The sequence below is a fragment of the Dermacentor albipictus genome, chromosome 1 (genome assembly GCF_038994185.2).
Source record: "Dermacentor albipictus isolate Rhodes 1998 colony chromosome 1, USDA_Dalb.pri_finalv2, whole genome shotgun sequence".
NCBI lineage: Eukaryota > Metazoa > Arthropoda > Arachnida > Ixodida > Ixodidae > Dermacentor > Dermacentor albipictus.
The window spans coordinates 404,185,157-404,199,723 of NC_091821.1; the positions used below are offsets into that span (position 1 = coordinate 404,185,157).

Here is a 14,567-nt window from a genome sequence, read left to right on the forward strand (position 1 = left end):
TGCCACCCGGGCAAGAAGCTTCTGCTTCCTGCTGTGGAACGAACCGACTCTCGATAAGTGAGATTTCCTCGGGGTCTAATTCGACACCATCTCCAATTTTGGAAAGCAACGTGGAGAACCTGAGATTGTTTTGTCGTACCACTTTAATGAGTGCAAAGTAGGCGAGATGGTGCCACGCGATTTCTGTGTTAAACACGTCGTCTGTTTTGACGCGCTTGAACACCTCAGCTGCACGAACAGGGGGAAGCTGACGCAGGTCCCCACAGAGAATGACATCCAACCCTCCGAAGGGCTGCAGATATTTGCAGGTGATGGAGCGGAGCCGCGAGTCGATTCTGTGAAGTATATCAGCAGACATCATGCTAACTTCGTCGATAATCACGCATCTGACATTCCTGAAAGCATAGCGGAAGGTGTTCAACTCGTTGTCCCTGAGTCCACTGTCTGTCTTGAGGCTAAGCTTGAACGCTGCGTGCACAGTTACTCCGCCTAGTGCCACCGCCGCCTTTCCTGTTGTAGCGCAAGCCACATATGCGTTTACATTGTATGGGCCAGCAGGGTTACAGTACCTGTTGTAGAGGTCCATGATCAGGCGCAGTACAAATGTTTTGCCGCATCCAGCCACTCCCGTGAAGAATATTTGCAGTGGTGGAGAGTTCGGAGTTGTCAGTCGGTGTAGGACTTCTCGGACGATCTCGTACTGCTCATCATTTGTCTTCCGCATGGTGTCCAGGTACTGATCTCTGCTCATGACGTCTTGGCGCGTGCACACGGCGGGGCATTGTTTAAACGGGGCATTGGACTCGACTGCACCAATGTCTAGGAGATCAGAGTCGTCGTTCTCCATGGCTGCCGGGTGCACGGTCACATCGGAAATCTCAGAAGCCGTCTCCCGTTCCTCGTTATTGGGTCGTATCAGGGAATTACAAACCGCACGGAGGTCTTCAATATTTACATCACTCTGATAGCGTGATTTGTGCTCCCGAATGACGTCAGTGTTTTCCTCGTATAGCCGCTCGAAACAATTTTGGTCTGAGATGTCCACCTCCTTACGAAACGGAAAGAAGAGTAGGACATGTTCTCTCTTGAAGTTAACTGAATCGTCGATGGAGTAACCGCGGTAGCGAAGTATCACTCGCTGAACTCTCTTCTTGTAGGTGTAGATGTTGTAGTCTGTAGCGAACTGTGCCAGAGTGACGGCTTCCAATTCAGGCGCGCGGTCTTCGTAGCGCTCGATCATAGTCCTTTTCCAAACGTCCGTGCTAGATTCGTCCAAGCGTTCCTCCTCCATTTGAGCGTTAGACTTCCGGATGCGCGTCCTTTCCTCAGGCCAGGCAGTGTTTACAAAGACAATTTTGCGACTAGCCTGCGACATGTCCTGCTTGAGCAAACACCAGGCGGCCTCCTGTGCTGAGAGCTCGATCGCATTGAGCATCTTCACGCCCAAGTGTCTCAGTGCCTGCGTGTAATCCATGTCCCCCTTATCCTTGACAATTTCTTGCACCGCACGGTTCAGATTGGACATACCTCGATTGGCCTTATTTACATACTCTACCTCGTAGGCAGCACACGCGTACGTGTCGAGCACGATCTGAAGATCCATGTTTGAATCTAGAACGGACGCCACCCATGGGTTAAAGTAATTAACCCGCTTTTGCTGCACGGTACGGGGTAGCATGACGGTGGGACGAGGTGTACCTGCTCGGAGAACCGAAATGTACTGCTCCCTGTCCGTGATGCCGTGATGTTCCCAGAACTGCTGTAGTGAATCATAGTTGGTCGTTTCCAAAGCCTGGTGCATGGCTTGGTACTTGATTTGGAGCATCTCGATGTGTTTCTTCTGCGCCTCACTCTCCACACTCGGGAAAGGCACTACGACCATGGGTTCATCAATGGGCATGAAGGGGACGTTAAAGCGGCACTTGGTGCTGTTGCGCTTGTAGCAGGTGTGGGTGTGTTGGTGCACCTGCGTGCGCTCCCGCTTCAAGTACGTGGTGTCCAGCGAAAGCAGAGTAGTGGCCATTTCCAGAGTTCGGGGCATGTGCATGGAGAGTTCCTCATCGGGGGCATTATCAAGCCAGAGAAGAATGTGCGCGTGTGCCGACCCGCGATGTTGAAATTCGATGCGTTCAAAGTAGTCGACCACTACGTATGGTCTGAAGGGGGATATCCGGGTATTCTGGAGTATGTTTAGAATGATGCGCACCAGGCGGTCGAAGTAGATGGCACAGACTACGGGATCGTCATTTACTAGCTGGGCACGATAAATGCTGTTCATTTCCTCTACGGCAACTGCAGTCTCATCAGGTTGTAGGCGAAGTCGCTGAAGCAACACTAACAGCTCGGGCCAGTGCAATTCCGAGGCAGACAGTGTGAGGAACGCCGTAGGCTTATCCAGTTGGCGGATCATGGCAAAGAGGTCTTTCTTGCGCCTGGCCCAGTACTGCACGGTATTGGGTATGCCATGCATAAAAGCCATGTGATGTTCTACCGCTTCCTGAACGAAGTCCTTGTCGAGTAGCTGTTGTTTCGTTAGGGTTTCCACCGCTCTGACGTTGCGGAAGGCCACAGACATGTCGCTGGCTACTCGGTGCCTAAACACTTTCATGGCCATGTACAGTACGTGTTGTGGGGTGGCACCTCGACGATCAGACCTGCGGATCTCGCTCATGGCGTGCGTGAAGACGGTTGGTTTGGTACTGGCGTCCACTCGGCGTGGTTCACCGAGGTAAATCTGTGGGAATGAGAGCTCCTCCGCATGTTCATCGTAAAGAATGCTCAGGGGCTTCTTTCCCTCACCGGGAGCAATGACAAGAAACTTGTCTTCATCCCATATCAAGGTGTGCTGAGCCAACGTCATGGCTGTGGCCGCCTGGATGGGATCGTTGAGGTCCGCGCATTCCGGGAGCGACTCAATTTCGTCCTGCTTGTCCACTTCAGTGATATCACCCAAACGGGCAAAGTCGCACTTGATGTTGTAGTGCTTGTATAGTGTGCTATAGCAAAGCACCTTGAGCCACGGCAGCAAATCACATTTTCTCACTGCCCCCGCCAAGTAGGTCGTCTTCGCGAGAATACGCCGCTTCAGATGCACATTGAGAGCGCGGTCTTGTTCGATGGCACGGGGCAACGATGTAACCATCTCGTTCACGTCAACGCAAACGTTCACAACTGGACCCTTAATGCCATATTGGCCTCCGCCGTGCATCAGTCGTCGCACTTGCATGAATGGGAATCGCGGAGATACGAGTCTTACACTCACCGCATTAAGTTGTGGAAGGTGCGCTGGCCTCAAGGGATATTTGTAACCGTTTGTTGTCGAAAAATGAGGAATGTCACCTTTCCGCACAGATTGCATGCATGAAGAACACAGTATGAATTGACACAAGTCCGAGTTGGGAAACGCACACCGGAGATTCTCACGGCACGTATCCGGAAGCGGTTTCACGTCATTTTGGAACCAGAGCCGATCACACACTGAACACAAACTTCCAAACGGATTGTCTGTAAACTGTCGCAGGAAAGCATTTCTTGCACCCTGACTGTTTGCGAGCCTTTGTTTGCGTTTGGCCTCGGCCTCGGCCGCGCGAACGGTAGAGTCTTCTCTGCGACGGCGATGAGCTTCTGCTTCAGCCTCGCTTACTGCTGGTTGCTCTCGACGGCGGCGATGAGCCTCCGCTTCGGCGGTGCGAACGGCAGGGTCTTCTCGGTGGCGGCGATGAGCTTCTGCTTCAGCCTCGCTTACTGCTGGTTGCTCTCGACGGCGGCGATGAGCCTCCGCTTCGGCGTCGCGAACTGCAGGGTCTTCTCGGCGGCGGCGATGAGCTTCTGCTTCAGCCTCGCTTACTGCTGGTTGCTCTCGACGGCGGCGATGAGCCTCCGCTTCGGCGGCGCGAACGGCAGGGTCTTCTCGGCGGCGGCGCTTAGCCTCTGCTTCGGCGACGCGTACTCCTGGATCATCTCGACGGCGGCGGCGGTAAGCTTCTGCTTCGGCGGCACGCACCTCTGGATTCTGACGGCGATGGCGCTGGGCCTCTGCTCTGGCAGCTCGTTTAGCAGCAGCAGCAGCAGCAGCAGACGGAGGACTTCCATCGGTTGTCTCGCTCATGGCTCAGAAAGAACTGGCAGATAATTTCGCAGTGGCGAACGGCAGCGGCAATTTCGGCTCGGGCCGTGCACATATACAGATCCGCCGCCACCGATCTGGCTCTCTGATTGGCACCGCACAGGGCGAACGGCAGCGGCAATTTCGGCTCGGGCGGTGCACATATACAGATCCGCCGCCACCGATCTGGCTCTCTGATTGCCACCGCACAGGGGTTGCATTGGAGGAGGAGCGAAGAAAGGAATTAAGTTCGAGCCGGCGCTTTGACAACCGGAGACTCGCAGGAAGAGGGGGGAGGGGGGCGGCGTGTACACCCAGCGGCAAACGATGGGGGCAGAAGCGCGCGCAGCAAGCGGACAACACGATAAAGGGAGGAGGGAAGAGATAGCAGCGACTGACTGATGCCGCTGACGCCGATAGTGAGTCAACCCCAGCTGCGGAGTTGGTTTCAGGGACAACGCCGCCGATGCCGACACAAACAATATGATACCCTCGCTTCCGCAGCGCTAAGAACCAGGTCTAGCCGTGGGAAGGTGGTCACGTATTCGTCGACATGCCGGGGCCTACGTGAAATAACCGGCGCGTCGGCAACTGAAGAGCACCCTATCCGCCACACAAGAACAGGGGGGGGGGGGGGGGGGGGGGGCCCTTTCCTCCTCTTTCTGCATGGCGGCGACGGTGTTCTATGCAGTCACGTTATCTTGACTCTCTAGCGGCGTCAGCGGCATCCAGCGGTATCAGTCGGTCGCTGCTAGCGCTGGGGGGATGAAAGGGGGGCGGAGCTGGTTACGAGGCCGACGACAACGCCGACGACGACGCAAAACCCAGGAACGGACGCCAAAGAGCTGTGCTCTAAAATGTGGCAACCGCAGGAAGGATTTCATCCCGTTACCTCGTGCTTAGCAGCGTAACGCCATAACCGCTAAGCCATCGCGGTGGGTCTAGAGACAACTTGTGGAAAAGAACTCTGGTGTGACGTCCGAGCATCTACTGTCCTCAGATCTACTGAAGACAGAGCGTCTGCGCGTGAGAGCATCTACTGTCCTGTGTTTCTGTGAGGCCACCCAGCATGGCTCAAGGGATGAACGGAACAAACGTTCTCCCACGTCATACCTAGACAAAGAAATTATAGATCATTACGTGCCGAAACCACTTTCTGATTACGAGGCACGCCGTAGTGGAGTTCTCCTGAAATTTAGACTACCTGGGGTTCATTAACTTGCACATAACTCGGAGTACACGGTCGTTTACGGATTTTCCCCCCATCAGAATGCGACCACCGTGGTCGGGACTCGATGCAACACCATATCTACTAAACAACCACGGCGGGTGACATAATATCTGGGCGAAAACAAATTTCTTTCTCACAGCCACAGGTACTCACGCATGCGTAGGAAAAATGGCTAAATACAGTTTTGATGTGCTCCTGTTTGTTTAGAGCAGTTGAAATAAAAGTTTCAATTGCCCAAAATAGCATAACATACTTTAAAATATTTCCGGTTTCAAGATTCCTTAAGTTAAGTGGTCCACTGCATTTTATGTATGCCGCCTAAGTTACGAAGAAGTGTTTTCATGGCGAACACTTTTAAGTACGTAAATCAATTATGAACAACTGACTGAAACTCTTTAATGCAACTGCTCCAAAGAAACTGTTTCTCTGGAAATTTTGTTGTGATTCTGCGAGATTGCCTAGTCCTGTTTATTGTAATTCTTTCGGTGCTTCATGCTCATTAGCGACAAAAAAAATCAAGCGCACGCTCCTCACATAGTACATATTGCTGCAACAGCCAAATACTGGAACCAGAATCACGATTGAGGGAGTTAATATACTCGCTCAGTTTGGTAATGGGATGTGCTGGGCGTATGCATGCATGTATAGGTATGCAGCACAGGTGAGGTTGTGCAACCCAGGTTGAACCTGTAAAGATCAAGGGAGACTGCGGATAACCGGAAGTTCTGCACTCCGCAATGAGGTTAACTGTAGTTAGATCTTATACAGGGCTACACAGGGCTTGAGCCGGTGCGTTTGGCCTCTGTGGGATGTTCACAGTTGCGCCCGAGAACACGTTCGCTTAGAGTGGAATGCATGGGGCTTGTTCTGCATAAGGCGAACGCAGTACGGGATCGTAACTGTCAACAACTGGCGATGGTCGAGCGTAAGAGCACCGGGTGAAGGGTCGACCGCCACGGCGGTCGTAGGGGGGCGCTTTTGCCGGTTTAGCACGACCTCATATGTGAGGCACACATACACAAAAGGCGCGAGCACTTTGCGTGGTTAGCGTCTTTTTATCCCTTCTGTTTTCACGTTACCACCGTAAGACGGCATTAAGAGGCAGCTGCACTGTCAAGAGCAATTTCTTGGGCAGTGATGCATATTGTGCCGCTCGCATTATTTCATATGGCTTGGTTCTAGGTTACGTCACACGCAAGATGAAGCGCGTAGCTTTTGCGGGGTATAGTGTGCTCACAATTCTCAGGTAGTTCACGTATTTTCCGGAGGCTATGTATGTATGTATGTATGTATGTATGTATGTATGTATGTATGTATGTATGTATGTATGTATGTATGTATGTATGTATGTATGTATGTATGTATGTATGTATGTATGTATGTATGTATGTATGTATGTATGTATGTATGTATGTATGTATGTATGTATGTATGTATGTATGTATGTATGTATAACTACTTTTCAGACGACCAATGTCAGTGGGCAGTCTTTGGTCGAACGGGCTGCTGAGCTTGAGGAAAAAGAGGGTTCGATAGCAACCATCGGTCGAACGGTAGTCACTGTATGAAAGGATGTGGCAATGAGTACTTGTGCCACTCAACGAACTTCTTTCACGCCGACGTAGGTTACTGCAGATGCTTGACACGCTAGGTAAAAGCTGATTAAAGATAGTTGACGCCAATATGATTACCTTGAAAGTGGTTACGTATCACTCAGCCTGGGATGGTCTTCAATGAACCCATATTATAAGTACTGGCGCCACTTTGTATGTGCGAGAGCTGTGTGCCACTCCTCAATGAATGTCTAACACCAACTTAATTAACGAGATATGTGCCACTGAGAATCTCCCTCTCTTGAATGACGGGCCAGACGGCGAATTTCGGATATACGCCGTGAATTGTTGCGTGCCCTCTAAGGAGTGCGCTACCGTGCGAACTGATCAAATCAATTTATTAATAGCAGTCGGAAGTGCTTTATTAGCGGCTCCTTATGCGAAGGGCCCAATGATACATTGACAAAATGATCGTAAGGGCTCGATTCGTCCACTCCGTGAGGCCATTGGTTTGCGGATGGTAAGGATTGGAATGACAATACGCATAACCACAAACCCGATAAAGTTATTCAACGACGTCAGTTCGTGAATTGCCGTCCACAGTCACTGACGAAAACCCGGGCAGCACTGTGACTGAGTATGACGTGATGCAACAAAAATGAAGAGACATCTGCTGCAGTAGCAGATGGAAGGGTCACCGTTTCCGTGTAGCGAGTTGTAGCGGTAGCCAGTTGACGTCTTTGGGAGTGGGCCGAGCAAGTCAACGCCGACTTTTTCAAAGGCTAACGTTGGTGGCCTAACTGGTTACACATAGCCTTCTCGAGCCGTCGTCGTTTGCTTGTGGCGCTGGCAAGCAGTACAGCTGGCGACGTACCGTTTCGTTGTTTTCCAGAGCTTCGGCCAGAAAAAATCTCTGGTGAAGTCGGTGTAGTGCGTCCAAAGCCAAGATACCCGTACATGATATCGAAATGCATGGAACGAAGGACAGCAAGGCGCGGGTTTTGGGCCACAATTAGAGGCTGTGAAGGGCCATCGGCCGAGTAATTTGTATTGTTCGTGCTGCCTCACGTGCAGCTGCTTGTAGAGATTTCAAGGTAGGGTCGCAACGTTGTTCACTCTTGAAGGTAATCAGCTCTGGAAATCGGAAGAGATGGAAAGTAGGTAGTCATACAAGTCATCATCGTGAGCTTCAATGTACTCCTAAAGGGGAAAACCCCAGCGGGCCAAGCGGCAATACAGCTCACTGAGCCCAATAAGCCAAAAGGGTGAACCATGGTCAATCACAATCGTGAATACGCGGCCGTGTACATACGGAGGGATCTTCTGAATGGCGAAGACGACTGCTAGACTTGGTTGTTTACTAACGATGTAATTTTTCCCTGCTTTTGTATGTGTCCTACTAGCGTTGGAAATCACGTGCTGACGGCCACCGCAGAGTTGAATAAGCACAGCGCCAACACCCACACCACTGGCGTTAGTATGCAGGTCACTTTACACCTGCGGATAAAAATGCTCCAGAGCCGGTCAAGAAGTCAACAAATACTTTCAGCTGTTGAAACGTCGACTCGCAGTCAGCAGTCCACAAGTGAGATGTGTCTTTGTGAAGGAGAGACGTGATGGGATAGGCAAGCTGTCCAAAATTCTTGATAAAGAGCCGGAAATATTCACGCGAAATAATTCTGCACGTGGTGACACGGGACTCTTAAGGGGAGGACGAAGAAGTTCGTGGTTGCGCGCGCGCTCTTCAAGGACCAGCCATCGCTAAAGGCAACGCTTTTTTGCCAATCTCTCGGTGGTAAACTGTTTTAGTTGTAATAGCTGGGTGACCTTTCTGGTGGACGTGCAGCGTACGGTCGATGCTAAGATCTCTGGAACATACGCTTGACCTAAGCCCGGCGAATAGTTCAGCCGAGCTTACTACTGTGCACGTACGTGCCAGCCGACGTCTCCAGGGACTCCAGCCACAGCACGGTATGCTACCCGAACTGACTAGAATGACGAACCAACCACCTACTGCCACTCCTGTAGCATCACACGTTGTCGTCAATCACATCCGGACACCGAATCTGTTCCACGGAGGTGCTTCAGAGGACGCCGATGACTGGCTTGACAATTTTGACCGGGTTGCCAACCTCAACGACTGGAACCACGAGCATAAGCTACGCTACGTGCACTTCGCTCTTGAGGATTCCGCGAAAGCATGGTTTGAGTACCACGAGGTGACAATGACGTCATGGCAAGAATTTCGTAGGCAGTTCTTCAATGCCTTCGCCAGGGCGGACAGGAAGGAGAGGGCGGAGTCAGCGTTGAAGGCAAGAATTCAAGGGCGGAATGAGCGAGTGACGGCGTATGTAGAAGACATGAATCGGCTTTTCAGACGTGCGGACCCTTCTATGACTGAAACAAAGAAGGTGCGCCATCTCATGCGCGGCGTCAAAGAGGAAATCTTTGCTGGCCTCATTCAAAATCCGCCGACGACACTTGCAGAGTTGCATGACAAAGCCACTACTATGGAAAAGGCCCTTCAACAGCGGGCCAGGCAAAACAACCGCGACGCCATGATTTCAAGGGAGCTCTCTGCCGTTACCCTCGGTAACGACGTTGGCGCCTTGCGAGAACTCATGAGGGCTGTCGCCAAGGAGAAACTTCAGAAGATGCAGACGACCACTGCCCCTGTGGGACAACTTTCAATTACGGAAATGGTGCGCGCCGAGGTCTGACAGGCCATCCATATTCCTGAACAGTACAAGACACCACAGCAGGCACCGCTCGCCGAAATGAGTTGCGCTGAAGCAGTACGCCGTCCGCCACCCTCAAGTGCGTGCAGCATGGTACACCCCACTCAACAAATGGACGGAAGCTTCAGGCCGCCTCAGAGCCCACCGCGCATCGCCGAAGCAAAGACTAGGAAGAGCGACGTCTGGCGCACCACAGACTGCAAGCCTCTTTGTTTTCGTCGTGGTGAATCCGGACACATCTACAGAATATGTCCTTATCGTCATGTGGGGCTCCTTGCGTTCTTGCTGAATGCAGCTCGTCCACGACCTGGTGAGCGGCCGCCAGAAATAGAGAGTTTCGTCGCGAATCGTCGCAATGTTGATCTGTGATGGTTGGAGCCCCGTTCGTCGTCTGCTGCTCGTTACAGGCCCCAATCACCAAGCCAAGCCTTTACTCGCGGCGTTCTGAGACGCCGCTCGCGTAGCCCAGCGGGTCGGGAATACTGAATTCAGCGACCCCCGGAGATGAGGCCGCTGACGACTACCGTACGCAAGATCCTCCACTACTTGTGGCGTAGGTGGTGTTGTAGTTATGGGTGTCGACGGCGTTGAAGTTGCGTTGAGTGGACGGCGAACAGCTTCCGCATAAGTGAGGCGCCGCGGAACGTTGCCACAGTCTGGCGCTGAAAAAGCTTGCCGGACTTCCTCCTGGACAACATCAGCAACAAAAGATAACGCTGGCGTCGGTTCCGTAGGTGCAACCACAAAGCCGAGCTGCCGAAGCTCTTCTCCCACCACCTCTCGGATAACTTCACGCAGAGACATGTCGTTACTCGCAGCCAGTACGGAAGTGTTCGCCGTCGAGTTGCTCATGTCATGCTGGTGGTATCGTTGATGCAGGGCCCGTTCAATGGCTGTAGCCTCTTTTGTGAACTGTGCCACTGTTGTCGGTGGATTTCTCACAAGGCCGGCAAACAGTTGCTCCTTCACTCCTCGCAGGAGATATCGCAGCTTTCTTTCCTCTGGCATGTCTGCGTCTGCCCTACGGAAAAGACGAGCCATGTCTTCCGAGAACATAGTAACACTCTCATTGGGCTTTTGAACGCGGATTTCAAGGAGACGCTGCGCGTTTTCCCTCCTGTCGGTGCTTGAAAAGGTATCCAGCAGCTGTGCGCGGAAGTCGTCCCACGTGGCAAAGCTCCTCTCCCGGTTTACGTACCACGTGCGAGCATTGTCCTTCAAATAGAAATAGACACTCGAGAGTTTGTCCGCCGAGCTGGTCTTATGGTTATACTGGGCGACGCGCTCGAACTGGTCTAGCCAATCTTGGACGTCTTCAAAGGCATCACCATGAAAGCTCTCCGGGACCATAGGATTCTGTAGTGTCACTTGCGATGGAGCTGCGGTGGCCATGTTATTTGTAGGAGGCAAACGATTTCTCGAAGTTTCTTGCAGGGGACTGGACTCGGGCGCTAAGCCTAGCAGGCGACGACTGAACCGGTGGACCGGTGTTTCGATGCGCGGTGGTGATTCCGGGCTCGATCGTCGGCTCCGCGAAGGGGTGCCAAACTTGAAGAATACCCCGCACCTCCACCAGTGTAACGACGTGGGATCGACGAGTATGCGTACAAGCACCGCCAAGAAACGCACTTTATCAGTCGTTGTTGTTGTTGCTGTTGTTGTAGCCTGTGGCACGTGTGGCTCCTACCCACGATGGGGGATTGGCCAAGAAATGGATGGACTATTCCAAAATAATATATAGCATAAATTTCCTAATATCTATGGGAATAGCATTGAATAGGGTTGAATAACCGGCTAAAATAAAATCAGGAAGGTGCTGTTGAATGAGAAATAATTATTTTAAAAGCAATAATAAAAAATAGAATTTAGCAGGGCATTCGTTTAGATTCTGTAAGGAATGTTTGGACAGTGAAGCATGCATCCCTGTGGCTGAAACCCAAAGTGGACGCCCTGAGCGAAAGAATTGCAGGTTCTATCAAGTCCAGGCCAATTCTTCTAAACGGCATCTCCAGCAATCTTTTTCTTAACGCAGCAAAGCGGCGACATGATAGAAGAAAGTGCTGTATCGTCTCCTCCTCCTCACAAAAAGAACAAAGGGGAGAGGGAACCAAACCCGACCTGTGTAAATAGAAATTAAGGAAGGAATGCGGCAGCGTAATTTGGTGAGGCAGACCTCAAGCATCTTTGTATAACACGAATCGCTATGCCAGGGAAATGCCAGGTGTTTATACTCTGGAGAAGCTGTCAAATGTGGGTTTGATAAGGCTGATCTAATTGATCTCATCCGAAATCTTGCCGCCGTGATCTGTGCTGTCACTGGTAGAATAAGAAGAGCAGGGCCGGCTAGTGATGCATGTGCCAGTGAATCGGCAGTTTCATTAAAAAACAAACCTTTATGACCAGGCACCCAAATCAAATGAATACATAGCACATGGGAAGGAACTAGTAAGTGGAAGAGTTTTAGCATGGGTGACTCATTAGTAGCGGTAAGGCAAGAGCATACAGAAACGGAGTCAGTAAGAATAGCAGCCGTTGTAATCATTGGGTCTAATTTACGTAAAGCTAGGATTACTGCTAACAACTCGGCCAGAAAAATAGGCACAAAATCAGGCAATCTTAAAGAAAAAGACCAGTCGAGCGCAGGACAAAATATTCCAATGCCAGCTTTTTCCTCGCACTGTGAGGCATCTGTTGCAATGATGGTGTTTGTTTCTAGGGTGCTTAGGTGGTCTTGCAACATGGCGTTTAAGATGCCGTAAGGGAGTAGTTTCGCGTGGTTCGGGAAAATGTCGTCGAACCTGATCTCTGGGTTATTTGAATGCGTATTATTAGGAAGCACATCACGAATTTGTACATTTAGTGGGTCAAGTAATGTTTGCACAAATATAATCTGTGTCCAAAGGAACAACCACAACATCTTCTTCGTTTTCCCCTGCTTCACCTAAAAACCCGCGCTACTTCAGCGTCGTCCCCACTGGCGCATACCCGCTGAATTATGGTTCTGCCAAATATAGTCATGTCCATATATATATATATATATATATATATATATATTGCACATTGTTCTTTTTTTGAACACATCAGCTGATTTCTGCATCCGCCTTAGCAACGTCTTTAATGTGGTTGGCGTAAAGCTTGCCCAACCGTGTGCCCAGTAAACTTTTCCTGCAAAGCCCCAGAACTAGCCTGAAGTCTATTCAATACATTCCTAATCTATTTGCGATTGCTTAACTATCATCATCATCATCATCAGCCTGGTTACGCCTACTGCAGGGCGAAGGCCTCTCCCATACTTCTCCAACTACCCCGGTCATGTACTAATTGTGGCCAGGTTGTCCCTGCAAACTTCTTAATCTCATCCGCCCACCTAACTTTCTGCCGCCCTCTGCTACGCTTCCCTTCCCTTGGAATGCAGTCCGTTACCCTTAATGATCATCGCATATCTTCCCTCCTCATTACATGTCCTGCCCATGCCCATTTCTTTTTCTTGATTTCAACTAGGATATCATTAGCTCACGTTTTTTCCCTCATCCAATCTGCCCTTTTCTTATCTCTTAACGTTACACCTATCATTCTTCTTTCCATAGCTCGTTGCGTCGTCCACAATTTTAGTAGAACCCTTTTCGTAAGTCTCCAGGTTTCTGCCCCGTACGTGAGTACTGGTAAGACACAGCTGTTCTGTACTTTTCTCTTGAGGGATAATGGCAACCTGCTGTTCATGATCTGAGAATGCCTGCCAGACGCACCCCAGCCCATTCTTATTCTTTTGATTATTTCAGTCTCATGATACGGATCCGCATTCACTACCTGTCCTAAGTAGATACATTCCCTTACCATTTCCAGTGCCTCACTACCTATCGTAAACAGCTGTTCTCTTTTGTGACTGTTAAAAATTACTTCAGTTTTCTGCAGATTAATTTTTAGACCCTCCCTTCGGCTTTGCCTCTCCAGGTCAGTGAGCATGCATTGCAGTTGGTCCCCTGAGTTACTAAGCAAGGCAATATCATCAGCAAATCGCAAGTTACGGAGGTACTCTCCATTAACTGTTATCCCCAATTCTTCCCAATCCAGGTCTCTGAATTCCTTTTGTAAAGACGGTGTGAATAGCATTGGAGAGATCGTATCTCCCTGCCTAACGCCTTTCTTTATTGGAATTTTGTTGCTTTCTTTGTGGAGGTCTACACTGGCTGCGGAGCCGCTATATATGTCTTTCAGTATTTTTACATACGGCTCGTCTACACCCTGATTCCGCAATGCATCCATGACTGCTGAGGTTTAGACAGAATCAAACGCTTTCTCGTAATCAATGAAAGCTATATATAATGGTTGGTTATATTCCGCACATTTCTCTATCACCTGATTGATAGCGTGAAAATGGTCTATTGTTGAGTAGCCTTTACGGAATCCTGACTAGTCCTTTGCTTGACAGAAGTCTAAGGTGTTCCTTATTCCATCTGCGATTACCTTAGTAAATACGTTGTATGCAACAGACAGTAAGCTGATCGGTCTATAAATTTTCAAGTCTTTGGCGTCCCCTTTCTTATGGATTAGGATTATGTTAGCGTTTTGCCAAGATTCCGGTACGCTCCAAGTCATGAGACATTGCATATACAGGGTGGGCAGTTGTTTTTTTTTTGCTTAACTATAGTCTTCTTTAATTGGACAGCAGAAGGTTTAGTGACTAGCCAGGGTATCTAAGAATAATTATTAGTTATCGTAACAGCACTTGTTGCAACTTTATTTTGCCTACAAATATACTTGCAATAAATCTTGCCATTTTCAAAAAAGGCCTGTGCGGAGTGAGTTACTGCTGTTGGCTGTGTAAATGGTGAACAGGTTTTTCGGAATTATTATTTAAAGTGGTTCTAGGCTCAGTTGTGGTCTGGAACACATATATCTTGTGTTTTCGTTAACTTTTTCAGTTAACTCTCAAAACGCAC

General features: G+C 50.0%; 1 protein-coding gene across 13 annotated transcripts in view; it reads left to right on the plus strand.

Moving 5' to 3' along the window:
• LOC135903595 (uncharacterized) overlaps positions 1–14,567 on the plus strand; it is a 1,541,440-nt gene that overhangs the window by 821,233 nt on the left and 705,640 nt on the right. The window lies entirely within an intron of this gene.